Below are 27,583 nucleotides of genomic sequence, written 5' to 3'. Positions count from 1 at the left end.
GGGTTGGGACTGCTGCCTTCCCTCATTGGCTGACCTTAGGTCCGCCAATGAGGGAATGCAGCAGTCCCAAATGGGCTACAGAGTGGGATAGAGTCAGTGAGATTCCTGACTCCACTCCACTTTGGGATGAAGCATCACTGATTGACACGCAACCCTGGATTCTTCAGAGCTTAATAATGAAGTCCCCAGGTCTGAGTAAATCAGTGACGCTTCCCCTCGCAATGATGGGAGTGCCTCAAGGCACTTTTTCCAGTTTGAGGAGGTCATGGCCACAGGGCTGTGAAAAACTCAGGCTGGCACATCTCAGCTCAGGCAGTTAGGACCATGCACATTTGGAGCATGTCTATCTCCTGGTTGCCTGACCAAAGCAAGAAGAGGGTCTGTAAGGCTGACAGACATGCTTCTTGCCACGAAAAAGGTGGTGGGTGTGGCCCCTCAGCCCATATGAACAGGCCAGTGCTGGGAATAGACCAACTAGTGTAAGATGCACTCAAAGGATGTCACCTGTGTCAAGTGGTAAGCGAGACGTCAAGACCACAGCCACTTTAAATGTTGCCCCTACCGGAAAATGTCTGCCACACCATCCCAATAGACTTCATTGCCCTGCTAGCATCGGGCAAGTACATTCTAATAGTGATAGATGAATAGTCTAGATTTCCCATCTCAAAACATGTCTCGTCAACCAACGTAAGGACAGTAACACCCAAAGTGGATGAGAGATTTGTGGAATGTGACAGTCCTGAAAAAGTCAAAACTGACAATGGACCCCCCATCCAACTAACAGAACTTTGCTGAATTCACAGCACAGCTAGAATTTAGACACAGAACTGTCATTCCCCTTAGGCCACAAGCCATTACATAGTGGCGGTATTCATGAAAATGCTAAAGACAACAGTACAGCAAGTGGAACAGGATCACGCAAAATTACAACAAGATGTTTAACGCAGTTCTATGGGCATATAGAAATACTCCACAAAGCACCATGGGGCAATGTCAGGCCACGCACAAGTATGGCTGGGAAATTTGGGCCAAAATACCTAGTTAGAACCACTGTCTGAACAAGGAGCGGATGTGGAAGTTGCATCCAGAAATCCTAGCCTCAGACTCAGGAGCAAAGGAGAAGATGAAAGAACATGGAGACACGAAGACGAGCAGAGGAATCCAACATTCACATAAGTGATTGAGTATTGGTAATGGAGCAACAAATCAAAAAGACAGACACAAGATATGACCCTTGCCCCATGCAAGTAATTGTAATAAAAGGGATAATAATCATTGCCAGAACAGAGACAAGCATGAAACCCGGAACATATCTCACTTCAGAGCATACTATGAAGCCAACTGTGACCCCCAATCCAACACTGGGTATCGAAAGGGATTGAACGGATGAAATCACTCAGAAAGCACGAGAATCAAGTCCCAAGAGCTCCTTGTAGAAATGTAACTGCCTTCTCTGGTAGGGGGGAGATGTATAGTCCTCTGGAAAAAGACATGCCTGCAAAAGTAGGTCAGCATTATAGCTGGTTGAGGAAGGACCTGCTGAAAAAGGAACTTCGATGTAGGGCACAGGAAGTGGATGGATTCGAGCGAGGAGAGGATCAAAGGTGGATTTGTGGAGAGCAGCTCCATATGTGTAGGCCCGTTGTAACTAGAGCGGCCATAACAATAAAGAAGTTGAAACACTCTTCCTTGAATCTATCATCTCAGAGCAGAGCTCTGTGACAACACAAGTCACGAGAGACAAGCACAACTCAACACCTGGCTTGAGCCTTCAGCGGCTTGCCCATCGTCTACTTTCCACAGAATACTCATGTTTCCTCCACTCTGCCCATTCCCTTCTGGCTTCCACTAAAAGGGCTTTCTCTTCAACTGATGCCCTCCCATGTGTCGTGATAGGAGTAATGATAAGATTGTGGTATATCGAAGAAGAACAGAAAAGTAGTTTAATACTATTAGAAAATGTATCACAGATGTAATGTTGCTATGTCAGTTAGGTAAGTAAATGTATACTTCGATGTAATGGGGTATGCAGCAGTCCAGTGCTTGGTGGGTGGAGTTGTGGAAGGGACAGGAACAGGAGGAGTTGGGGGGAAACAGGATAGGGTCAGAGTTAGAGTAAGGACCGTTAGGGAAGGGTCACTGAATAAAGGCTGTATACTTAGACAACTGAGTTTGGTGTCCTTATTTGCAAGGAGGACACTACAACTGGCGAAGAGTGAAGGACTGGGTTTTTCTAAGACCCAGCGGTGCCAGGGACAACACCTGAAACCTTCGTGGGTTACCTGTTCCGGCGTACAAATGACAGAGACACGGGACACTTCCTTCGGCGTCAAAGATTCGAGGTTTATTTACTGCAGGGAACACAGAAGTCACAAGAACTACATAGCATGTAGGTTCATGGAGACTGCTTCGAATTGTATCTGTGGATCGCTCCTTTTATACAGTTTTTCGTCATAAGATAACATGGCGAACAAAAGATTACAACCCGGTTCCCACAGTACATTTCATAGGGGGTCGCTTTCATGTATTCAGGGCCCGGAATATAATTACAGTAGCATTTGTCGGTTCCCAACTGTGAAAGTACATCTTCTCACCATTAGTGCATTCCGTTCGGCTGTAAACGAATCAAGGAAGAGTCAGAAACAGGTGCAGAGGAAAACGAAGATAGCGAACAGATCGAAGAGAGTGTAAAAGGGGTGGTATCAGGAAACACGATGGCAGGGATCAAAGGAGACGTGCCTAATGAATGCACAACTAAGACAATAGACCGGCACGGCAAGATGAGCCTCGAGCGGGGCCATCTGCCTTACAGTGTCATCCCCCTCATCATGAAGACACCCTCAAAGGAACACGTGTCTTCCGCAAGAGTTTGGGAATCCGAGGGTCACGAAGCGGACAGTGTCCGTTCGCTGGCTACTTGAGGGCAAGAAACAAAATGGATGCGGTATCTAAGATGGAACCCGTGGGTTCAGATGAAGAAACCCACGGAACAAACGAACGGTTTAGGCTAGCACAGCGAAAACGCGTACACCCACTAAACTCGTCATTTGCGGTTCATAGATACCAGACTCGACCATATTCGGGCGAGTCAAAAACACCACTTACAATTGTCACGGAACCTCAGATGCTCCTTTTGCCCTCACGTAGGCAAGCACTAGTCGGAATCAGAATCGATCTCGATATTCATCAGACCATCCAGATGTTGCTGCAACATTATTCTATCCATCAATGTTTCCTTGGTAACAGGCGGCCGTCTTATACACGTCGTAGCACAGAGGCCACATAAGGCAGGACCACACTGCACACAAAGACAACACGTGAACAGAAATGCTACAACAACCCCAATGATCATCAGAATCTTCCAACCCCACGTTGACATCAGGCCCCAAAACCACCCTAGTAGCGTCCAATCCCCTACGTCCACGTGTATGGACTCGGAGATCTTATGCAACTTTGAGATGGCTTGATAGACAGTAGGAGCGTTGTCAGGAATGAAAATGCAGCAACTCGAATGGATCACCTTACATACTCCACCTCTATCTGCAAGGACAACATCTAAAACCATACGATTTTGTAACGTCATAAGCCTGTCAGCCTGAAGCTCTGCTGTAATATTGCCAAGGGCGCTCGCAGTGATATTAGCGGTCGATTCCACCACTCGAGCCAATTGTCTCAGGTTCCTACTATCGATCATATGTCCCCAAAACGGCAAGAAACCCTTAAAGAAGTCTCCTGCTTCTTGACTGGCAGTGTCCTCTTCGCTAATCACGCCTCTCACAACTCTGGTCTTGTGATAATCCGACCCAACAGTAAAGGTCGGCGGCAACAAATTCGCAATATAACATGTGCCTGAGAAGTCACGAGGCAACCATGTATATGCGCGGTCGTAACAAACAAAGTAAGTACCCTTGGCAGTCAGAAGAACAGGGGAAGAGGTCGTCGGCAAAACATACGTTTCGGTACAGGCACTCCTCCCGAGCTGAGCTCGCGGGCTTCGGCCTAGGCCTTTCAGACAGAAATTACTGAGATGGGGTACGATCCAGATCGGAGACGAGCTTTTAAGCTGCCGATCACCCACTGACATGCTATACTCAGCCTCACTCAGATCTCGGTATGCTCGCACCTCTTCCTCTGGGATAAGCGATGCGTCGAAGATATCCCTATCTAAATCGGCAATCGCTCTTGCCAAAGGCTTGTGGTACGGGCCAGGATCATGATCTGCAGTGCGTGGCTCTCGATGGGGGTAAGAATCTAGTGCGCTACAAAACATTGTTTGGAATGCTCGAGCTGAACCCTGGGAACTGTAAGGAAGGACCAAGTACGGAATTCCCCTATCAGTGGTATGTGGCATTAACCCACACACCCAACAATTGGTAGTGTTCATTACCAACTGATGCTGATGAAGGAGCTGAACGAAGGAATTGTTCATAAATTCCGCACGTCTAACCTGCTCGTGTTGGGGTAAGATATGAAAAGAATGAGGAGAAACAGTGGAAGTAGGTTTAGGTTCAGAAGAAGGGGTAGGTGAAACAGAAGGCAATAATGACTGTATCGCATAATACACTCCACCCACCAATAACGAGGAAACAGTTAGGAATAGAAGGAACACCTGAAACATGAAGCATTTAGTACATGCAATTCTTTGCAATTCGAATCTTTGAGATTGAGTCTTTTCCACCTCCGGCAGCTTTGAGAAAGCCATCCTCTAAAAACCGTCCGCAACGTTCTTGACGCACTTCGTTCTGTGTAGCAATAGTCAATCCCCAGGAGTTCCTAGGAATCGACGGCCTCTAACCTAGTGTCAGGACCTGCTAAACAGAAGGAAGTACCCGCACGGCCCTACGGTCAACCCGGATGTAAGGTTCTTTCAATCAAACAATATATACAAATTCTCCTAGCTGTGGAAACAAACGCACATATACGGAAAAGAACTCTGAATTCATACAAAAATCACAGTTGTTCAAAAATGTTCAGAGAGATAATGGGGGTAACGTGAATTTCAAGGGAAAATGCAAAAATAATTTTCTTTATTAGTCTCTAGTGTTGGAACGGAGAAAATATCTGCTTCTTCCAGGACGAGTCTGCTCTTCAAACAGTTGGTCAGATGATGAAACAGAGTCCTGCCGGTCAGGCAATAGTTCAGATCTTGAATTCTCCACTGACAAAGGTTGAACAGTATTATCCGGCTGCACCGAGGTATCTCCCACAGGCTGAGCGTCACTGAATGGCGCAAAGTGCGGCAAAGCAAGGACGAAAGGATAGTAGCTGTTCGACAGCACGTCGAACATTGCTACCCACAATTATACCGCTCGAAAACTGAAGCTGGAGGTCAGTTAGAGCAGCCAACACATCATCAGCCGCATCGACTGATATCTCATCGCGTAAGACCTTGCACATTTCTTCGAACACGAATCTTTGTGTTGGTTCATTGAATTGAGAGAAAGTCTCAACAACTATACGTGGAGGATTCTTAAGGGGGTATCTAATCCAATTTTTCGCCATATTATATAGCGTGTCACGTTCCCTACCACCAGGAAGCTGACTTCGTCTTTGGGGAGCATCAGAACCAGCAGACCCAAGAATCGGTCCAAGAGGAGTGTAGAAGTTGGCAACAATGTTAGGAATACGTCGCCGAACAAACGGGGAAGAGGAGAGAAGTAAATGGGTAACAATAGAAGGACCAAAAACAGTAGGATCAGTAGGAGTAGCCACAAGAGTGGAAGTAGTGGGAACAGTAGCTTGAGAAGGTATAGACGGTGGAGCAGTAGGGACAGTAGCAGGTAGAGGAATAGGGACAAAAGGATTTGCAGGGACAGGACCAGCGGCAGGCTGATTGACAGCCGCCGGAACAGCAGGTTGAGGAACAGGAGGAACCACGGGAGCTGCGGGATCCTGTGCGTATGGAGGTGGCGATTTCAGGAGATAAGACAACAAAGGATCCTCCACTGCTTCCTCTCCCTTCTTTTTCGTACTCAGCGGTAAAGCGGGATAACATTTATCCACTGTCATACGTTGTAATCTATCAAAAACTTCCTTTTCCTTCTCTTCTTTATCTCGCTGAAACTGCTCTGCATTTCTCATCGTTGTAACGATACCTTCTCTCTTATTACGTTTAAGCTGTTTGATTTCTTTTTGCTTGGCTTCTTCACGCCATAACCGAAAGGAATCAAACATGGCCGGCCTTGCTTTTCTTTGGAACAATTTAGCTTCAAGATTATCTAAAATCGGGGTCTCAAAGCTACCATGAGGTGGCCAACTAAGGACACCGTCCTCTTTAGTGTAACAAGCCCAGCAATCATTGAATGTAATAGGACCCACACCATGTCGACTATATAATTCATAAATTGGAGTTCCAACTGGAGGTATCGGACATGAGTCCTCCAGTCGGGAATCCGCACCACAACCTCTAAAGCAACTGAACAAAGTACTACGGCCAGGCATCGTGCACACTAGCCAAGTTTCACAAACTTCAAGGGTTATTGAATTACAATATCCCCGCAAAATGCAAAAACCCTCGGTTATTGGCGACTGCAGCCGTCAAATAGAACAACTAAGAACAAAATACGAAAGACCACAAATGCAATGGAACCATGCAACAACTAAGCACCCACAACAACGAAGGATTTTGGGAGCGACCCACAAATACTTAACTCAAAGAACAATGGCGTCACCAGGAAGGCCCGTCAATCGTCTCGCTATACCAAGGTCTACGCCAGGCGCCAAAACAGGTCTACAGTCAGGGCAGCAGTCCGTCGCAGCCGTCAGGAGGCGGGAATCTTCACGGGAAAAGTCTTCGGGCCACTTGTTTCGATAACAGGATCGATGAAGCGGGGTGCACCTTCCCTCGGAGATTTCACACGAAGTTCCTCACGATCGTCGGGCTTTGGACCGGTACCACTGATGCAGCCCAAGTGGGGGGGCGCCAACTGAAGGACTGGGTTTTTCTAAGACCCAGCGGTGCCAAGGACAACACCTGAAACCTTCGTGGGTTACCTGTTCCGGCGTACAAATGACAGAGACACTGGACACTTCCTTCGGCGTCAAAGATTCGAGGTTTATTTACTGCAGGGAACACAGAAGTCACAAGAAGTACATAGCATGTAGGTTCAGGGAGACTGCTTCGAATTGTATCTGTGGATCGCTCCTTTTATACAGTTTTTCGTCATAAGATAACATGGCGAACAAAAGATTACAACCCGGTTCCCACAGTACATTTCATAGGGGGTCGCTTTCATGTATTCAGGGCCCAGAATATAATTACAGTAGCATTTGTCGGTTCCCAACTGTGAAAGTACATCTTCTCACCATTAGTGCATTCCGTTCGGCTGTAAACGAATCAAGGAAGAGTCAGAAACAGGTGCAGAGGAAAACGAAGATAGCGAACAGATCGAAGAGAGTGTAAAAGGGGTGGTATCAGGAAACACGATGGCAGGGATCAAAGGAGACGTGCCTAATGAATGCACAACTAAGACAATAGACCGGCACGGCAAGATGAGCCTCGAGCGGGCCATCTGCCTTACAGTGTCATCCCCCTCATCATAAAGACACCCTCAAAGGAACACATGTCTTCCGCAAGAGTTTGGGAATCCCAGGGTCACAAAGCAGACAGTTTCCGTTCGCTGGCTACTTGAGGGCAAGAAACAAAATGGATGCGGTATCTAAGATGGAACCCGTGGGTTCAGATGAAGAAACCCACGGAACAAACGAACGGTTTAAGCTAGCACAGCGAAAACGCGTACACCCACTAAACTCGTCATTTGCGGTTCATAGATACCAGACTCGACCATATTCGGGCGAGTCAAAAACACCACTTACAATTGTCACGGAACCTCAAGAGGGTGGGATAATTGATTGCGCTGTGCAACTGCGCTGATCCCCGAAGCTAGTGACCCTGTTCCTGTGGTGGCGCCCGTCTGAAGTCGCAGGTGCGACAAGCGTGTCCCCCTTAAGTGAGTGCCGCGGCAGAGTCGAAGCTGACGATATTGTGTCCCTGTGAATGGAGCTCCATGACCTGGAGGTCGTGTGGAGTGTGCCCTGCCAGCGCGGTCGGGCGCCGAAGTACGGGTGCCCACCCCAACTGTGTGCGCTGTACGTGAGAAAACGCCGGCATCGGGAGTTAGCCCGGTCCTACCTGATGCCTGAAGCATTGCCGGTTGAAGACGGGAGGCCACCTCGATTTCCGCTGCTATCCGGATCCAGGATACAGCGTGGAAACCTGCATGCTGGGTGAGTGCCTGTCTGCCTGCGGTGGAGCCGGGAGAAGTGAACCGGAGACAAAATCTCAAGCAGAACAAGATTTCCAGGACGACGGCCATCTTAGAGTCAGGCGCCTCCTCCTATCCCCTGTCAGGTATATTGAGCGGCCAAGTTCTGAAGTAGATATTCAGCACCGAGAGAAGATAATTAACTGAAATTAAAGGAAGAGAGGAAGCAAATGATCTAGAAGCACTAGTGAATAATGGTAAAACAAGCTTTCTGTCATTAATTAATTGATTGATAACCTTCATAAAGCTGTGACAAAATAAGAGCGAGATGTCGACATCGCCACAAAGAAGAGAGCAAGCTCCAGCTGCGACCGACAGATCAGGCATGATGGGCGTTTCCTGTCTACGCCCTCTGGAACCACTCGTGCTCGTAGCTGGAGGAGGAATGGGCCTCAGGTGGCAAGAATGGTTTGAGGACTTTGAAGATTTTATGAAAGGCTCGCAGGTGACGGAGGAAGATCAGAAATTAATTGCTTTGCGCAACTTGGTGGGGAAGGAGATTAGTCAACTCATCAAAGAATTGCCTACTGATGACGCGGGCTCATATGTCAAGGTACGTGACGCGCTGAATAAAAAGTTACTGCACAAGAGGAATGTAGACTATGAAAGATACACCTTTAATTTGGCATCACAGGAAAAGGAAGAGCCCATGAGCACGTTCATCACAAGACTTCACTTCGACGGATCACTCGATATTGTGATTTCGACAACTTTTCCGCTGAAGATGCCATCAGACTACGCATCATAGAGGGATGTCAACCAGAGTCTCTCAGAAGACGCCTCCTCCTCAGGAGGCGTCACCTTACACACCTTAGTTGAAATCGAAGAGCTGACCAGAGTTCAAGACCAGGCAGAGAGAAGCATGCCAAGAAGATGGAGGCGGGACGCGCGGAGAAGCGTGAGCAAGCATTCCCACTTCAAGCAAGTACCACTCGCAGACACTTTCGTGATAGGCGGAGGACGCCAAGACCTAAATCTCATCAGAATTATACAGGGCACAAAAGTCATGACTCCAGCAGAAGAGACAAGAGACGAGAGCGTTCTCTCAAATGTTACCAGTGGGGATACCACTTCCCTCACATGGATGCCTGTCAGGCGCTTGGGCAGCAATGCCGGAAGTGTGGGAGAGACAATCATTTTGAGAATGTTTGCGGAGACTATCGGAAGGACAGACAGAAAGACCAGACAAGGTCGTCTGGCCCATCAACTACGTGACATCATGCCAAAGCAGTCCGAGACGGCCAAGGATCGTCCTTTGGATCCTCACAGTCAAGCCGAGAGTCTCGCAAGTCGCAGTGGTTGAGACGGTCACCTTCACAAGAGCCGAGGTCGGCGTCACCTGTGTCACATGACAGTGATGATTACATCTGCATGGTAGCCAACCCAGATCAGCTCAAGAAGTACCCACGATTAGAAATCACGCGACAAAGTTCATACTTGACAGTGGCGCTTCCCTAAACTACATCCCAGTGACCGAATGCCGGAGAATGAAGCCAACCCCTTCATTGAGCCCAGCACACGTCAGAGTGTACAATTGGATGTCTAAAAAACCACTTCCAGGTTTAGGAAAGTTTGCAACAGCTTTCACTCACAAGGACCACTCTGTGCTCACATACATGTGATTGAAGGACCAGAACCGGATTGTCTCCTCAGCCTCCCCACCGCTGAACGACTCCGGCTGGTAGAAATTCTATATCGAGTAAACGATGACCCAGACATCATTCACAAGTTTCCCAAGTTGTTCACCGGACTTGGAAAAATGGCACAAGGTCAAGTACGCTTACACATAAATGAAGGTGACACCCGTCGCCCAACACCACAGGCTGGTCCCATTCCACTTTCAGAAGGCTGTGGAGGATGAACTACAAGAACTATTACAAGCTGATATCATCAAGCGAACGGAAGGTCCTACCCCGTGGGTCTCACCAGTGGTGATTGCGCCAAAAAAAGGTACCCCAGGAAAAGTGCGCCTCTGTGTCAACATGGGGATCCCAAACTCGGCTATTGAGCGAGAGCGCCATCCTGGGCGGCATTTGAGTGATATGATCGTGTCTCTCAATGGAGCTCAAGGCTTCTGTAAGTTAGATCTGAATAAGGGATACCACCAGCTTCAGCTGCACGAAAAGTCACAATATATCACCACGTTCGCCACTCATTTTGGAATTTTTAGATATAAGCGGCTCAGTTTCGGAGTCTCCTCTGCCGCGTAGATATTTCAAGAATCCATAAGAAAGACAATTACCACATCCCAAACCCACTGAATTACAGTGATGACATCTTGGTGTATGGCGCAACTGTCCAGGAACATGACACGGCACTGGATAGAGTCTGCTATGCTCTCCTAGAAGCGAGTCTCACACTTAACAAAGAGAAATGTGAATTTCACAAGTCCACCTTGAAATTCTTTGGACACATATTTTCTGGAGCCGTAATGAAACCCGACCCTGAGAAGGTGGCCTGCATGACACGAAAAGCCAGCAGGATTTTGGTGACATAAGGTCTTTTCTAGGAATGGCGAGCTACTGTGCTAGGTACATAAGAGACTATGCCACTATTAGCTATCCGTTGCCTAACCTCACCAAGCAAGGACAGCCATTCAAGTGGACACCCCAATGCGAGCAAGCTTTTCAGGAGATCAAAAGAGCCGTTGAATCCTCAGACAATCTGGCCTACTTCAGTCCCAAGAGGAAAACAGAGATCACGGTCGATGCCATCCCTGTTGGTCTAGGGGCCATTCATGTGCAGTTTGATCATGACACCGACCAAAGACACATTGTCGCATATGCCAGCAGGAGTTTAACTGACACAGAAAAAGTTTACTCTCAGCCAGAAAAGGAGAGTCTTGCTGTTGTATGGGCTTGCAAACATTTTCATATCTTTGTGTACGGCAAGCATTTCACGTTGGTCACGGACCACCAGGCGTTAGTCACCATATTTGGCAACCCAAGAGCCAAGATGCCTCCCCGGATAGAACGCTGGGGTCTACGGCTGCATGAGTACACCTACACCATCATACACAAACCCGGGAAGTCTGCCAATCCTGCAGATTATATGTCGAGACATCCCAGAACTTCACGTGCATCAGGGCCATCACTGGCGGAGGAATGTATTCATTTTGTGTTTGACAAAGCCAGACCACTGGCTGTCCCGATGGAAGCCATCAGTGAGGCCACTGCTCAGGATGCTGTCTTGCAACAAGTGAAACTCCGACTACAAATGAACACTTGGTGACATTCCAATGATGATGACAACAGAGATCTCAGTGAATGACAAGAACTAAATGCATTCAAACATGTGAGAGATGAACTATCAGTCACAACGGAGGGGCTCATACTCCGAGATCAAAGGATAGTCATCCCTATGCAACTTCGTCAAGGCGTGATCAATTTAGCCCACGAAGGTCACCGTGGAGTGGTGGCAACCAAAAGAGCGCTCCGAGAAAGTGTGGTTCCCACTACTAGATCAGATGGTTGAACTTACCCTCAAGGACTGCCCTCAATGTCAACTGGTGAACCAGGGAGAGCCTCCTTCTCCTCTTCAAATGTCGACCTTACAAAGTGGTGTTAGGCAGGAAATCGCCTTGGATTTCTTTGGACCTCTTCAATCAGTAAAATACATTCTAGTACTTATGGACGAATACTCAAGATTCCCCATCGCACAGTTTGTCTCGTCCACTAAGGCCACTAGTACAATTGCGGTCCTGGATGAAGTATTCCCCTCCTGGGGTATGCCAAAGGAGGTCAAAACAGACAATGGAAAACCGTTCAATGGTCAAGAGTTCGGGGAATTTGCTAAACACCTTAACGTTAAGCATCGTAAGATCACTCCCCTGTGGCCACAGGCCAATGGAATGGTGGAACATTTTATGGCCACTCTGAAAAAGACACTACAGCAAGCAGCCCTGGACAAGAAAGACCCCCAAGTTGCCTTGAATGAAGTCTTGCGGGCCTATCGCACAACTCTGCATGCGACAACTGGTAAATGCCCTTCCACTTTCATGCCGGGACTGCCCATCCGTACCAGAATACCCACCTGAAAAGACACTTTATAGTCTGCATCACCCAACTGTGAACATGAGGACATCGCTGCCACGGATCACAAAAACAAGGAAAAGATGAAGTCCTATGCTGACACTCGACGGAGAGCCAAATCCCTGTCCATCCATGAAGGGGACTGGGTGCTAGTCAAACAGGAACAACAAAAGAAAACAGACTGTAGATATCGGGCTGAACCCTTGGTAGTCACTCAACAAAAGGGAACTATGATAACCACGGAATCTGAAAACAAGAGAATCACACGTAATGTGTCACATTTTCAAGAGTGCACTCCAGCTGTCAAAGATGCTCTTGCCAAGACAACAGAAACTTCGATCAAGGAGATGGCAATCACCAGCCCTGCGCTGCTGAGGCCTGAGGATCGGGCTGAGTCTTAGAACGAGAACGTAGATGCACCTCTCCGCAGACCTGTGCGGTTGATTGAAGAACTATAAACATTTTATAACTCAATTCCGTTTCACTAAGAAAGGGGGAGATGTAATGGGGTATGCAGCAGTCTAGTGGTTGGTGGGTGGAGTTGTGGGAGGGACAGGAACAGGAGGAGTTGGGGGAAACAGGATAGGGTCAGAGTTAGAGTAGGGACCGTTAGGGAAGGGTCACTGAATAAAGGCTGTATACTTAGACAACTGAGTTCGGTGTCCTTATTTGCAAGGTGGACACTACATTCATGTGCCCCCAGCCCTATGTTACATTTTAGATTCATCAGCTCCCGGTCCTAAAGGTGGGAGCAATGGGATATCTGGAGCTGTGTTCAGTTTTTCCGAGTTCATTTCGTCCCAGTAAATTTGGGGTTGGTGTTTTGGCACCTGGTCAACCCTAGTGCAGGAAAATCATGAATGTCCACTTCATATGCTGTTTTACATATACACACACACACACTCACACACACTCACACACACGCACTCACACTCACTCACTGGCCCACTCACTCTCACTGACCCACTCACTCTCACTGACCCACTCACCCACTCTCACTGACCCACTCTCTCTTTCTCCTAACTCTCCCTCTGGTCTCTTCTCAGAGTGGGACTGGGAATCAGCAACCAGCCCTGGCAGATTGCTGCTTGGGCTGCCCGGGGGGCCAGGGGCGATTGAGAAGCACCGCTACCGCTTTTGTTACAGGGGGCCGATATTGCAGCACTGCTGCACACCCCGCCCCCAGTAACAAAACCCGCCACCAGGGGTACAAAACCGGCCCTTACCACTCTGGTTCACCGGAGAAACCTACGGCCAGCCAGCCTTGACTGTTCTGTGAGAAAACCCTTAGCTTTGCTTCTTCATTAGTTAGTACTGAAACCAAGGTCTAATCTCTAGATAGCTACAAAGTGCTTTCGGCCTCTTGCAAGCTCCATTCGTTCTCTAACGCATGGGACTGTCTGTTTAGTTTTTTTCTTGCATTGCTTTTCTAGGCCTGATTGATGAACGGCAGTGTTTGTTGGTTAGTAAACAAGCATTTTATAATGCTATTAATCATGGATCCCAATGATCACCGCATTTTCAAAATAATAAATAGCAAAGATCTCCAAGGAGTATCTTCTATAAAACAGGAGTAGGTAGTGCCTTAAATCAGGTTCGTCGTGACACATAAACAGCTCCCTAAGTGACTGACTGTAGCAACAGAATTGAACACTCTGCCACTTATTTCACATGGTGGGTATGTGGTGAGCATTCGGCATGCTAATAATGTTTCACTCATGGACTTGTTTTGTGAGGTGGAAGCATAAGAACTAGCCTCTCCTACAGAATACTTATTTCATTTCTTGTTTATATTTTTTGCGAGGTTCAATTTTTATCAGGGCATTGTGTTAAAAATGTGTCCGGATTCTCTTTGGATCAAGAGTCTTTTCAAACATATTGTTGACAGAAATTTCTGAAATATATAGGCAAAATCGAAATTATCACTCTGGCTGCCAAGGTCAGCTATTGATCATTGAGGCAGAGCGAACAGTTTTTGGGTACCATTGGTTAAGAATAAAAAGAAGAAAAAAAGTTGCGACCTTGTTAGTTTGTGAAGTTTGTCAGAGTTGCGAGTCACCGTTTGTTTTTTTGGTGAAACATAAGGATCAAACATTAATAGAGAAAAATAGAATCTTGAAGACAATAGTCAAATATCTTATTAGGTGGAAATCAAGGATGGCACTCAGTCAGTGAGATTTGGGTGTGTATGAATCTCATATGTCCTAACTAATTAAGTTGTGGGTGCCAGAGGGATGGTGAAATGGCCAATGGCTACAGCATCCATGAAATGTCTGGAACCTGTCGGTGCAGCATCTTACTATTTCCTTTAACCAGACAAATGCCTTTTAATCTAATAAATATTTTTCGAAATTGTACTGTCTAACGAATTGTTAAGCCCCAAATATGTTTCAGATTTTGTTGGTGGCATAACCTAATCCTTCGTGGAGACCGTTAATCTGTCTTGCTGTGGTTGATCAGTGCAGCAAGAAGCTGGCATTAAAACAATTTCCAGGGTGATTTTAAGTTTGCAGTGTAGCTCAGCAATATTAGGCATAAAATACCAAGAGGGTGGTTCTTTCTTTTTGTTCTGCTATCCCATGCCAATTCCAAGATTCACACAAAAAATAAAGAAAACATTGTGATTTATGTTTTTATCCCAAAATATATTAACATTGGGTTCTCAATTGACAAAGCCCAATTTATGGCCGAAAATGTTCAGCCTGTCAAGTGTCTATTAAAGGATACTACTGCATAACAGTATGTTCCAACTTTGTACAATTGTAAACCACTTGCATTGAGTGTGGAGTGGGTGGATCAATCATGATCTGACTTGCGAGTTTGTGAATACCCACCAACATATGACTCAGTGGGCATTCTCAAAATCCTATCTTACTCTCTCCCACCTTTAAAATTGGTGAACATTTGTTCCAGCAATGTGGAAGAGGAAACTCCCTTCCAATGTGTGAAGGGGAACATAAAACCCTGACATTTTGTGGGATGCAAGGAAAGGGGGTTTCCCCACAAAGAAAATGTGTTCCCTGTGGAGAAACAAAGTGCAATTGCAAAGCAGTCTTTCCCAATAAGAAAATGTAATGTGTGTACAATGTGGATTTGGGAAATAGTAAGATCCAAAAATGTCACATGACCAAAATGTCAATAAACATTGTCTATAGTAGGCCTGGAAACAGGAGAATGGCTATGGTAATGAGTGGGTCGTTGTAGCATAAGCATGGAAGCCAGAAGTGACCTTCTAGCCAACACTTCACAATACTATTTTAAGATTTAAAAGCACTAGTAAGAGACAAGGAAAACAGAGCAAATTTACCAGGAGTCAGTGAAGGCTCCTTACAGTTGACTACCTGTGCTGCTCATTCACAAAGCCTGACCATGTGGTTCCACAGCATAGAGGACCAATAACCTTAATAACCAGCCGCATTTTGAATTATTTTCTTTGTCTTGCTAGTTAAATTGTATGAATCGAAAAAAATGTATTCAAAGAAATATAGAAAGCGATTTGTGCAATTCAATAAAAAGGAGTGTCCTGTATCACGCAGTTGGCCGACCGAGGCAGCCGGCGGAACCCCATTGAATGACAACGACCGACCTTTAGACGGGACTCGCGGAAACGGCAGCCCGCCATGGTTCCGAACATTGTCGGGGGAATCCCTAACTATAAATCCGGCTCTGTCTAACCTTAAGTTACAGAAATACCCGACGCATTATTTTGATCCGATCTGTGGCACCAAAAGTAAAGGATTAGAAAGTGCAGGATTACCTACCAATCAACCTCCTTCCTGATGCCCGGCGGTCTTTACTGAAGAAGTGACAAAATAACTAACAGAGCAACATAACGGAAGAAAGTATGATAAAGTTACCGAGGATCTGATATCTCTGTCTGTCCGAGTGATAGGACTCTGTTAATCCTACAGGAGGGATCACGAGTGGATTCCTTAAACCTTGGTAATAAACGGCAGTTACTCCCTTCTAAAATGGTGAAGGTGGCCCTTACTCTATAGGCGTCCCCAATAAACTAAACAGATTTTTAATCCTTACCCCTGCCCAGCATACTACCCTGGCCCTGACGAAGGTGTGGCCATATTGGCTTTCCACCGAAACGCGCGTCGGCACGTTGTCCCAGGAATACGGCAACCCTCTCCAAGCACATCAGGACCCGTATTAATACCATCTTCCTGGTTGAACCCCCCGTTTTAGACAACTTAATTAAGATCTATTGTTGTCTACGCCAGGACTACAAGAATGGATGAATGAGAGTTGAATGTTTCTATCGTAGTTAGGAAAATCCCTGTGTGAATGAGTGTGGTAGTTTGTTTGTAGTGTGGGCAGATCTTAATCCTGAAAAGAAATTTTGTCTATGTGTTTTGCGAAATATCAGTGACTATTTAAATTTATACATGTATGTCTTTTGAATATATTTAAGAAGAGAAAAATAAAAAAATATGTATTTTTTCAAAACATGTTGTTGAATTTGTTTGGAATGACTTAGCTTTGTCCTGTGCAGCCTCAGCCTCTGGGTTAACCACCCCCTCACTTTATCACAGTAGGATCCTCTAGCTGGGACCTCTATAAATAATTGGCAGGGTACCTTCTATTTTTCTCTATACAGTCAATAAAAATCAAAGCCTGCTTTTAGCAGAAAATCCAATCACCCACAGTGCACACCCGCAGCGCGGGTTTCCACACATCTCTAGATTACAGGGCGTTACACGAAACCGGGTACCACATAATAAGTTTACTTGCCGCAAATTCACACGCTGAACCTTCAAGTCTGTGGGAGAATTTATGGGGCATATTATCAAGGGGGTTTATCTCTGCTTTTTTGGCTTTAAAAGCCAAGAAAGCGGAGATAGAATTATCTCCCTATTACCTAGCTGTCGCTAACACCAGTTAGCGACAGCTAGTAGGAGATAGCGACCATCTTGGGCCCCACTTTGCATGTCAGTGATATTTATCACTAATGACATGCAAAGTGGGCGTGCCAAGATGTTAGCGACTGAAAACAGTCGCTAACATCCCTATCTCCTATTACCAACTTTTGGAGATATTCGTGCTAAGCGCGAATATTTCCAAAAGCTAACACCTGCCCTGAGCAGTTCTTAGCCATATTATCCAATGGGAGGTGTTTAACATGGCTAAGAGCGTTAGCTCGGTAATGCATGAATATCGCTGACTTTTCAGCGATATTCATGCATTGCGGCGATTTTTATCGCATTTGCGATAAACCTTGGTAATACCAAGGTTTATTTGCGGTAAAAATCACCGCAGCTCAGCTGTAAATTTTTGCCTCTAACCAAGCAATAGTGATAATTATCGCTATTGCTTGGTAATATGCCCCCTAATTTTAGTTATCTACCTACCGAGGAATCATAATATCACCACCGACCCCCTGTCTTTTCAAAGCGAGGGGTGGAGCGATCGATAACATCTATGAACTAGTACACAATTCAGAAACTTAAAATAAGGAGCCCTGATGAAGTTGTGAGTGCGACAAAACGCGTGTTGGCTACGGTTACTGTGAAGGCTAGTGTGAAGAGCCATCGGAATTACAATAAACAACTTGTTAACAACAAACAACAAGTCTGAAGAAACCACATTTGAAGATTACATTATTATAACTTTTATATATGTCTTTACGTGTGCCATGTGAATGTATATTGACTTAAAAGGAACCTCTGATAGGGGTTCTTACTTATGAATGTAGGGTGAACATTCATCCAGCATGTGCACCGTATTTACAGGGTTTGTGCAATCATATTTTGTTGGTAATCCCAAGTGAGCGCCGTGGTACACTCCTTTTCACTCCTTCTTTGCCCTTTCAGCGATCCAGTTGGATCAGGACTGCAAGTCACACATTTTGGGAATTATAACACAATATTCTTTCTCTGCCTTATGAAATATAGTGCTGACATGCAAAAAGCAGCCAAAACCGGAAAAAAGTGCTAAACTATGCGTAAAATGGTTTTCAGTGAACAAGATCAAGGCAGGCGAATGATAATGGAAGATGAGGGGGGTACAATGAGAACATGTTGCTGGTGTACAGCCAGTTACAGATTCCATAGTAACAGTTCTTGCAGTGTTCCAGTGGCTAATGCTTTCTCAGAGCAAGTCTATTTCTTTGTAGGGTTAGTTGAAGTTTATTCCCAAATGTGATGTATTACAAATTGAAGTGGTTGGATTGTATGTGGTTTCGTGTGGAAAACCGTTAACCCCTTTCCACCAAGCTTTCTAGAACCAAAATAAGTACATCTCCCGGAGAGAGGTTGACATGCCATCAATTCTGCAAGCTGGGTTTTTCTTTCTTTATGAGAGGCAGATGTTTGTCTTGGAAAAGAATGCGGGGGTGGGGAGCCTGAATGTATGATTTAAAGAGATAACGAGGGAAACTTGTTGGGGGAAAATGCAATACATTATACAAGCGCACTTACTTAAAACCACTCTGTAAATAAACATAAAGTTTTAGGAACTGGCATGTTGGATTAATAGTACCATCAGTACTTGCATTTCCCAGACCTCTGCAGTCTACGTGCCATGACGTATTGTTTCATTGCTTTTGACTACTGATGCTCAACCGCAGCCTGTGTCCTCATGCCTCCTGTCTTTGCCCTCATGCCTCCTGACTGTGCGCCCATGCCTGTGTCCTCATGCCTCCTGTATTTGCCCTCATAAATCCTGTTTGTGTCCTCATGCCTCTTGTCTGTGCCCTCATGACTACTAACTGTGTACCCATGCCTCCTGTCTTTGTCCTCACGACTCCTGACTGTGTCCTCGTGCCTCCTCTCTGGGCCCTCATACCTCCTGTCTGTGCCCTCATGCCTCCTGTCTTTGTCGTCACGACTCCTGACTGTGTCCTCATGCCTCCTGTCTGTGTCCTCATACCTCCTGTCTGTGCCCTCATGCCTCTTGACTGTGTCTCCAAGCCTCCTGTCTGTGCCCTCATGCCTCTTGACTGTGTCTCCAAGCCTCCTGTATTTGCCCTCATGCCTCCTGTCTGTGCACTCATGCCTCCTGTATTTGCCCTCATGCCTCCTGTCTGTGCACTCATGCCTCCTGTATTTGCCCTCATGCCTCCTGTCTGTGCACTCATGCCTCCTGTATTTGCCCTCATGCCTCCTGTCTGTGCACTCATGCCTCCTGTATTTGCCCTCATGCCTCCTGTCTGTGCACTCATGCCTCCTGTCTGTGCACTCATGCCTCCTGTCTGTGCCCTCATGCCTCCTGACTGTGTATCCATGCCTCTTTTCATTGCTTTTGACTACTGATGCTCAACCGCAGCTTGACAGTGTTTTGAGTGTGGCCTCTCGCTGAGATTATTGCCAGTCTCGATAAACAAAACGATCACACATTGCATTAATAAACTATAGCATTTGCCTGCATGATCGGCTCCTTAAATATTGTCAGTTAGGACACCGACCGCACACCAAACTCTCAACAAATTACATGCTAAAATTCAGACCTTTTTAGGTCATGACTGGTAGCGCACCTGTCTGCAACATCTATTGTTTCTGAAGTACATAGTAGGCTTTAGCTCCGCCCACTTCAACCAGAGAACCCCCCTAAGCCATTTGCTGCAGCATAGTCAGTTACATCTTGGACCAACCAGGAGGAATATGTTAAGCCTCATTTCATACTATTGGTTGTTTTGAGTGTCATTCCACCTCTTATGAAGTGTTTGCATTGTAACGTGTGAAGGCGTATTTTACATCTAAAATAATCACACTTATTGACACGTTTCGCTTTTCAAAACTTTTATTCGATTAGCACTTAGCAGAATCATAAAAAGTACATCGTAAAATTACAGTACATGTTTAAATCACAATGTATAATACAGATAAAAAACTGATTGACTTTAAAAACATTGGATAAAAAAATTATGGCGAATTGTGTACAAAGAGGCATAAAATCGTGAGAACGGTAGCTCAAACTGTACAGCGAATTTTCAAATATGATTTAAAAAAACAAGCTACGCATTTAGCAGCATTTTGCGAATCTAACGACTGCAGGGCCAGATAAGCTGGCCGACAGGTTCTCAGGCCCATTGCATGAAGAAGGGGGATAATCCAGCGCTTGTGGGTTTGCTCATAGTATCGGCAGAACAAAGTTACATGTAATGTGGACTGAAATGATATTCCATCACACGGACATTTAATCAAATCATGGGACCAGTCTAACTCAGTGGGGAAAGTAACAAGACGAAAGAAAGAATTAAATAGAAACCTAGTTAAGACAAATTTTTCATAATTAGATAAGAAAAAAGTTAAATATGGCTGGATACCAGGGGAGGTCTGGTCCATTAAGATCTGCACATTAGTTGGCTTAATTACTTCTTGAGAAAGACGCAAATCTCTGAGGTGGTTTAAACAGAGATTTTTCAGGGCACTCCTGGAGATGTCTGTTGTTGATGTGGGCTCAGAGTAGTAAGATGTGCAGTTCAAATCCTTAAAAAAATTGGAGACATAAAAGAGCCAAGGAATTTTGCTCTAACAAGCCAGGGATAAACAGTCGGTTAATAATGAACGGGTTAAATGGCACTGCGGTTTATTCCAAATACGGTGCCATAAGAGGATCGGTTGACATCTGATGTTATCTAATAAATAGTCGATGCCCAGCTCGATATGGCAACCGTAAATTGGGGCGCTTTGAGGAAGTGCCAAGATGTATTTTAAAAACCCGTTTTGGACCTTTTGTAGATCGTCTACGGGAGCAAAGCCCCAAACACCTGCGCCGTAAGTTGCTACGCTATGACATTTAGCATGATACATTTTAAGCAACTCGGCTGGGGCTGGTTTACCCAATTTTCTTGAAAACGAAACAAGAGCAGAAGTTGCTCTCTGATAGAGTAACTTTTTACTATACACTGCTTGTTTCCAGGATAATTGGTCATCCATTAAAATACCTAAATAGGGATATTCCCTGACACGTTCCAATCTAACTTGTTCTATAAAAACAGGTTTGGGTTCTTCGTCTTGGGCCCGAAATGCATAACAAATGTTTTGCTTTTATTTACTTTCAACCCCAAGGAAAGCATAAACTGGCAGTATTTGTCTAGTTGTCTTTGTAGCTGTATTAATGTTATTGCTAAGATAACTGAGTCATCCGTGTATAATAGAGCGGGAATAGGGCGGTGTTTAATGGATGGAAGGTCCTGGCTCCCTACTAACAATGCCGATTCCAGCCCGTTTGTGTACAGATTAAATAAGAAGGGGGCCAGGACATAGCCCTGTCTGACTCCTTTATTTACTGGGAATGAAGGAGATAGTTCACCGCCGATCCCATATCTCACGCAAGCGGTTGCATCGGAGTAGAGCTCGCGGAGAAATTTTATAAGTGGGGGGTCTACCTCTAATTCCCTGAGAATGGACCACAGCCTAGAATGTATCACGCAGTCGAATGCTGCGCTAAGATCGACATAAACTAAGTACAAATGACCTCCTTTTGCCCCTACATACTTGCCTATTAGGAGGGTGAGATTCAGTGCCTGTTCAACAGTGCCAAGTCCCTCCTGGAATCCATACTGGAGATCGGTTAGGATGTTATTCCCCGACGCCCAATCCTGGAGATGTTCCAAGATCAGACGGCCTGCGACTTTCCCCAAGGAGTCCAGGAGGGAGATGGGCCTGTAACAGGCTGGATTGTTGCGTTCACCCTTTTTAAAGATAGGGAGCAGAATAGAGGAAGACCAGGAATCTATTAGGTCTATCTTTGACACTGCTGCCATTACCTGGATGACGAGGGGTGACCAAAGTTCTATGTTACTTACAAAGATATCAAGTGGGACTCCATCGGGGCCGGGGGCCTTACCAGTTTTGGGGGATGATAGTGCATTAATGACGTCGTTTAGGTCGAAGTGGAGGTCAATAGGATATATTGGATCCTTAACACTGTCCTTACCCATCTGAGCCACAGTTGTAATGTCGACGGTTGAACCACCAAATATCTTTGAAAAGTGAGCCACCCACTCGACTGCTGTCACAGCCACATTTAAGTGTTGAGAGGCTGTGGCATCAACCAAAAAGGGTGATTTAACTGTGCGCCAAAACAGGGAGCTGTCTTTACGTAGACAACTCTCATGTAATTGGGCCCAAAGATTTTTCTTTATTTCCTTTTTGCGGTTGTGTTGTGCCAATTTGTAAGCCTTTCTAAGTTTGGCAATCTCAACTAGATCTCTATTTTGACTGTGAAGGGCTCTTTTTAGGGCAGTTAATGCTTTACTGCAGGTAGAATCGAACCATCCTATGGATTCCTGTTCACGGGGTTTATGATGACAGAATAATTCTGCCCGTATGACTTTTAAGATCTCCAAAAAGCTAGATATAATCAACTGAGGGGTGGAATCCTCTGCCAGGCAGTTGTTCAACCAAGGGAGGGCTTTAGAAATAACTTTTCCAGTAATTACTTCAGGGTCAACTTTGGACCATTTTACTGAGAAGCCATTTACCTTATCCATGGTCAAAGATTGTTGGTTTAATAAGCTGATCATGGTGGGGTGAGGTAAAGGGATGTTAATTGACAAGATGATACTATTTGGGAAGTGGTCACTGGAAATATCAGAACCTGTTTTAGATAGTTGCAGTTGTCCCTTTAATATTTGGGAGCATAGAATATAGTCAATGAGACTTGAGAGACCCCTACCGTGAAATGTAGGCTTAAATTCAACGGGCGGGTCCGCGAGGTCATTAGCATATTCCAGCTCCAGGGAAAAAAGACAGTCATTCAGGGTATTACCTAAATACGAGTGTGTGAAATGGGTCAAGGGGCAGCCGTGTTCGTCTTGGAGACCACAAATACCTTTCTTGTAATTGTTACACAAAGGAGCATTGAAATCCCCCCCCCAAATCACATAGCAAATGCGAGAGGGGTACTTATTTCGTTGTTCTTTTATAAAGAAAGTAATTTCAGTTAAAATCTTAACACAATCAGCAGGGTGGAGGTTATTATAAAAATTAATAAACAAATATGACATGTACTTATTGAATGAGACCATTATAATTTGAAAACACACATTAGTAAGAAGGACTGTTACGTTCGTTGATGGTAAGTTATTTGAGAAATATGTTACTAGGCCTCCCTCTGATCTACCATGTGTTGTAGTACTAGCTGGAACATTGTATGTTTTATAGCCCTGAATGTGCATGGGCTCAGTGGCCCAAGTTTCCTGTAAACATACTATTTGGTGAGCATTCACAATATCTAACCATGGTTTGAGATTTATCTTAGAACGGAGACCTGCTACGTTCCAAAATAAAACAGAGAGCGTCCGGTTAGAGGTAACTAAGTTACTTGTGCTCAACGAAACGTCAGAGGGTAAAGTTCCTGGGCAAAGGAAGGTGTGTGTTGTTGGGACAATGGGATAAGGTATCAAATGATCATTAAGTTCGGAAGGATTATCTTGTACTAAATCTAAGTCTATTGAACTTACGGAAGGTGCTTGCCTGGTAACACTAGGGGGCTCAGTCAGTGCTATTACTTCTCGGGGGACTGATGGTTCGATGGCCAATTCCACAAGAGAGGGTGGTATAATTGGTTTGGGATTTGCCATTGAAGCTACGATTCCATCCGTACAATGTGGGCTCGAGGAGCAATAAGCTGGTTGCAATAGTTTAGCCTTGTGAAAGGTGAGACCAGTGCTATCCTGATTAGTGCAGACTGGTGGTCAATCCACCAATTCCAAGCAATCATATCTATTTGTTAGTGGAACACCTCTCCATCCAAAAGAAGGAGCAGCGTCTCTACCTCCATGTCCTGGCCAGTCAACCCAATCTCGTCTTCTATCCCAGTTTCCAACTTGGGTCCAGTTCCATTGTGGTCCATCATTATATCTGGGTGTCGGCGGGTAGAAATAAGAAAGTCTTTTAGTATCTATCCCATTGTTAGTTAATTGCGTACCCCAGGAGCAAATATGCTCAACTGTGAGTGGATCCTCAGAATTAACGATGACGCAGTCTCCCTGGGTTCTTTTTGGCTCTTTACCTATCCATGGGACCCTGCGGACCGTTGAGACTCTGGTGACTGAATACGGTGGAAGAGGCCTGTTAATGGATAACCTCTGTAATACTTTGTTTCTCAAGGCCCAGCGTGGTTCTTCCGAGTTAGTACTCAACTTGTGAACCCCGGTCAGGATCACCACATACGGACTAGCTTCTGGGGGTAAGTGGATCGAATGACCACCCCTCCTCCTAGTCCTAGGGATAGAATTTTGGACCCCTAGTGGGTTAGCTTGGACAGGCGCCTGAGTAGGTGAGGGAGCTGGAGCTTTTGTTACAACAGGACCCTTCTTCGCCGCTGTAGGTGGGGGGTTTTGTAATACAGCTGACACTGTGGTGGCCGGTTTTGATGCTACTGCCCCTTCTTTAATGGTTTTGGGGTTAGATCTTTGCACCACAGTTTGACCGGGACCTGTACCCTTTTGGGTTTTTGAAACTGTTTTCAGTGCTGCTATCTGGTTTTCGATCTTTAACAGAGTCTGTTCTATAGGTTGCACATAAGATTTAATTAGTTCCCCTAATCTAGTCAGTAGTTGGTTATTTATGCCACAGATTTCACACCCTCCTCCCGCGTTACTGATAACACTAAGGTTAGCGGTGTTTGTGGAAAGGTTAATTGTTTCTACGGGTGTGGGATTTGGCTCTTGTTGTAACGAAACAGCTTGGTGTGGAGACTGGATAATAGGTGGAGCTAGATGTTTTGACTAATTCATGGTACAGAGCGATTTGCAGGATTTTTTGTTTTGATTTTTCTTTTTCTTGGTTATCGCTCCCTCCCTCAATCCCCTGTTTAGTGCTGTGGTAGGGTCCTTCCTGCTTGGACTGGAAAAAAGAGTCGGGGTTTTCTCCAATGACAATGATGTCAGTGAACCTGATAGCTCTGAAGATACAGACAAGTCAACAGTACCTGGGACAGTATGTGAATCGACCCGCTCTTCCAGTAGTGTGCCGGGTTCAGAAGGGCGCAAGGGAGCTTTAGCGACGGCTAGCAAGCTCAATGAAGACCGTTTGGCCATGGCCAAATCCTGCGACACCCTCCGTTCCAGCAGGATTATACCCTGATCGATGGCGTCGTTTGCCCTGGAAATAAATTGGTTGATTGGGCCGGTTACCTGGGCAGCACTTTGTGCTTTTTTACTTCTGGTACCTCTTTGTGACAATCAAAGAGGTTGCAGTGTAACAGCAAATATTGAATAGTAGTAAAACGATGACGTTAAGTAGCTCACTACAAATGTTAATGAGGTGGCCCAGTCCAGTCTTATCCGGTCTTTAACGGGCTTAAACGGGCCCGCCCTTGGCCCGGGCTTCGCCCGGCATGACCCGCGCGCGATCCCGCGACGCGAGGGCTGCACGCTGTTTAAAGCGCCTCCGGGCGCAGGTGTGACGGCTTTGAAGAGCGCCGCCGCCAAGGATCCTGGGAAGGTGAGTCTCCCGCTCGGCGGCCGCAGGTGTAGGCTGTGCGGCAGCGGGAAGATTCACTGTGCAGAAAATAGCGTCCAGCGCCACAGGGATAGCAAGTCTGTAGGTAAGCCCCAAATGGAAGTTTTTGCAGCACCCGCTCCACCGGGGCTGCACGCTGTTTAAAGCGCCTCCGGGCGCAAGTGTGACGGCTTCGAAGAGCGCCGCCGCCAAGGATCCTGGGAAGGTGAGTCTAACGCTCGGCGGCCGCAGGTGTAGGCTGTGCGGCAGCGGAGAGACTCACTGTGCAGAAAATAGCGTCCAGCGCCACAGGGATAGCAAGTCTGTAGGTAAGCCCCAAATGGAAGTTTTTGCAGCACCCGCTCCACCGGGGCTGCACGCTGTTTAAAGTGCCTCCGGGCTCAGGTGTGACGTCTTCGAAGAGCGCCGCCGCCAAGGATCCTGGGAAGGTGAGTCTCCCGCTCGGCGGACGCAGGTGTAGGCTGTGCGGCAGCGGGGAGAATCACTGTGCAGAAAATAGCGTCCAGCGCCGCAGGGAATGCAAGTCTGTAGGTAAGCCCCAAATGGAAGTTTTTGCAGCACTTATTGACACAATCATTCTGTATCTCATACATGCATTGCATAGAAGAATCAAATCCTTGTTATTATTTCCACATTAATAGGTTTTCTTAATGCTTTTGTCAAGGCTCAAGTCCGAGAATGACCCTATCATGACAATCACAATGGCTTTTGTTTTTGACTTATCGGGGAAAGATAGTCAAAAGATAGCCATACAGAAGTCCTGTGAGTCTACAATCAAAGTTGTGATATTGTGAGACTTTAGGTGACCATTTTGGGTCATTCCATTCCACCTTTCTGTTTCTGTCTAAGGGTTTTTCTCACCTTTTCTCCTCCTCACCTCTCACCTTCCTCTATGTCCTCTCTCCTTTTCCTCCCTTTGTGGCACACACACATTCCCTCTTCCTCCTCTTGTTAAATATTGCCCTCTCTTTCCTGCCTCGGTTTTAGTATGATTTCCTTTCATACTTTGTCCGAACTGTTTTAAGCTTTTGCACCATGAGATTGTGGTATGAATATCAGTAAAAACAAGGCATGCACTTCAGGATGTAGATAAGAGAACTGCTCCTCTGTTGTGAATAAACAGAGGGCTATGGCCTGTGAACAATACATGGTGTAACCAGTAACTCTGGATTTAAGTGCTTATCCATGTTATGTGCCTGAGTTTGCGATTTTAAGTGAGAACTTTCAAGCACACATTGCCAGTCAGTTGAGAGTGTGCGGCGAAGTAAGCCACATAGCGATAATTTGCTTGTGTACAATAGTTGCAGACCACAATAGGAAAGTAAGCATTTTCCCAGGAGCTGCAACCAAACATGATACCTTATTAATAGCTAAAATTATTCATGATACAGCCATGATATTCAGTATTAGAAGGATTACCAGTAGCCACAACCATGTTTTGAATTTCATAGATTCCACAGGTGCAGGTGCAGTAGCGGTCCATGGCGGGAGTGCTCCCGGGCGCTGGGGTGGGGCGGGGCTGGGGCAGGGTGGGGGGTAATAATCTATGGATTACGGCAGATTAGAGGTAAGTAATCATATAAATGAATAAAACGAATTTCGTTGCACTCGCTGCATCACATTAAGATCACATAACTCTATTGAGCCTAGGTGCTGCAGTTGTCAGCCATATTGGAATCAAGAAGCCACTCATAATAAGGGCCTAGTGTTATAACAGTCTGAGCAAGCATGATGTCCCTCTCACTGTTCCCACTCAGTCAAAAAGCTGAGTGACAATTTCCAGTCATGAAGTGACAGCCTTTAAATGTGCAAATACAATTAAAAAAGATGTGCTTGTCCTCAGTTGCTTTCTGGACTTTATACTTGA

This window comes from Lissotriton vulgaris, chromosome 11 (genome assembly GCF_964263255.1).
Source record: "Lissotriton vulgaris chromosome 11, aLisVul1.2, whole genome shotgun sequence".
Taxonomy (NCBI): Eukaryota; Metazoa; Chordata; class Amphibia; order Caudata; family Salamandridae; genus Lissotriton; species Lissotriton vulgaris.
This window is presented reverse-complemented; position numbering follows the sequence as displayed.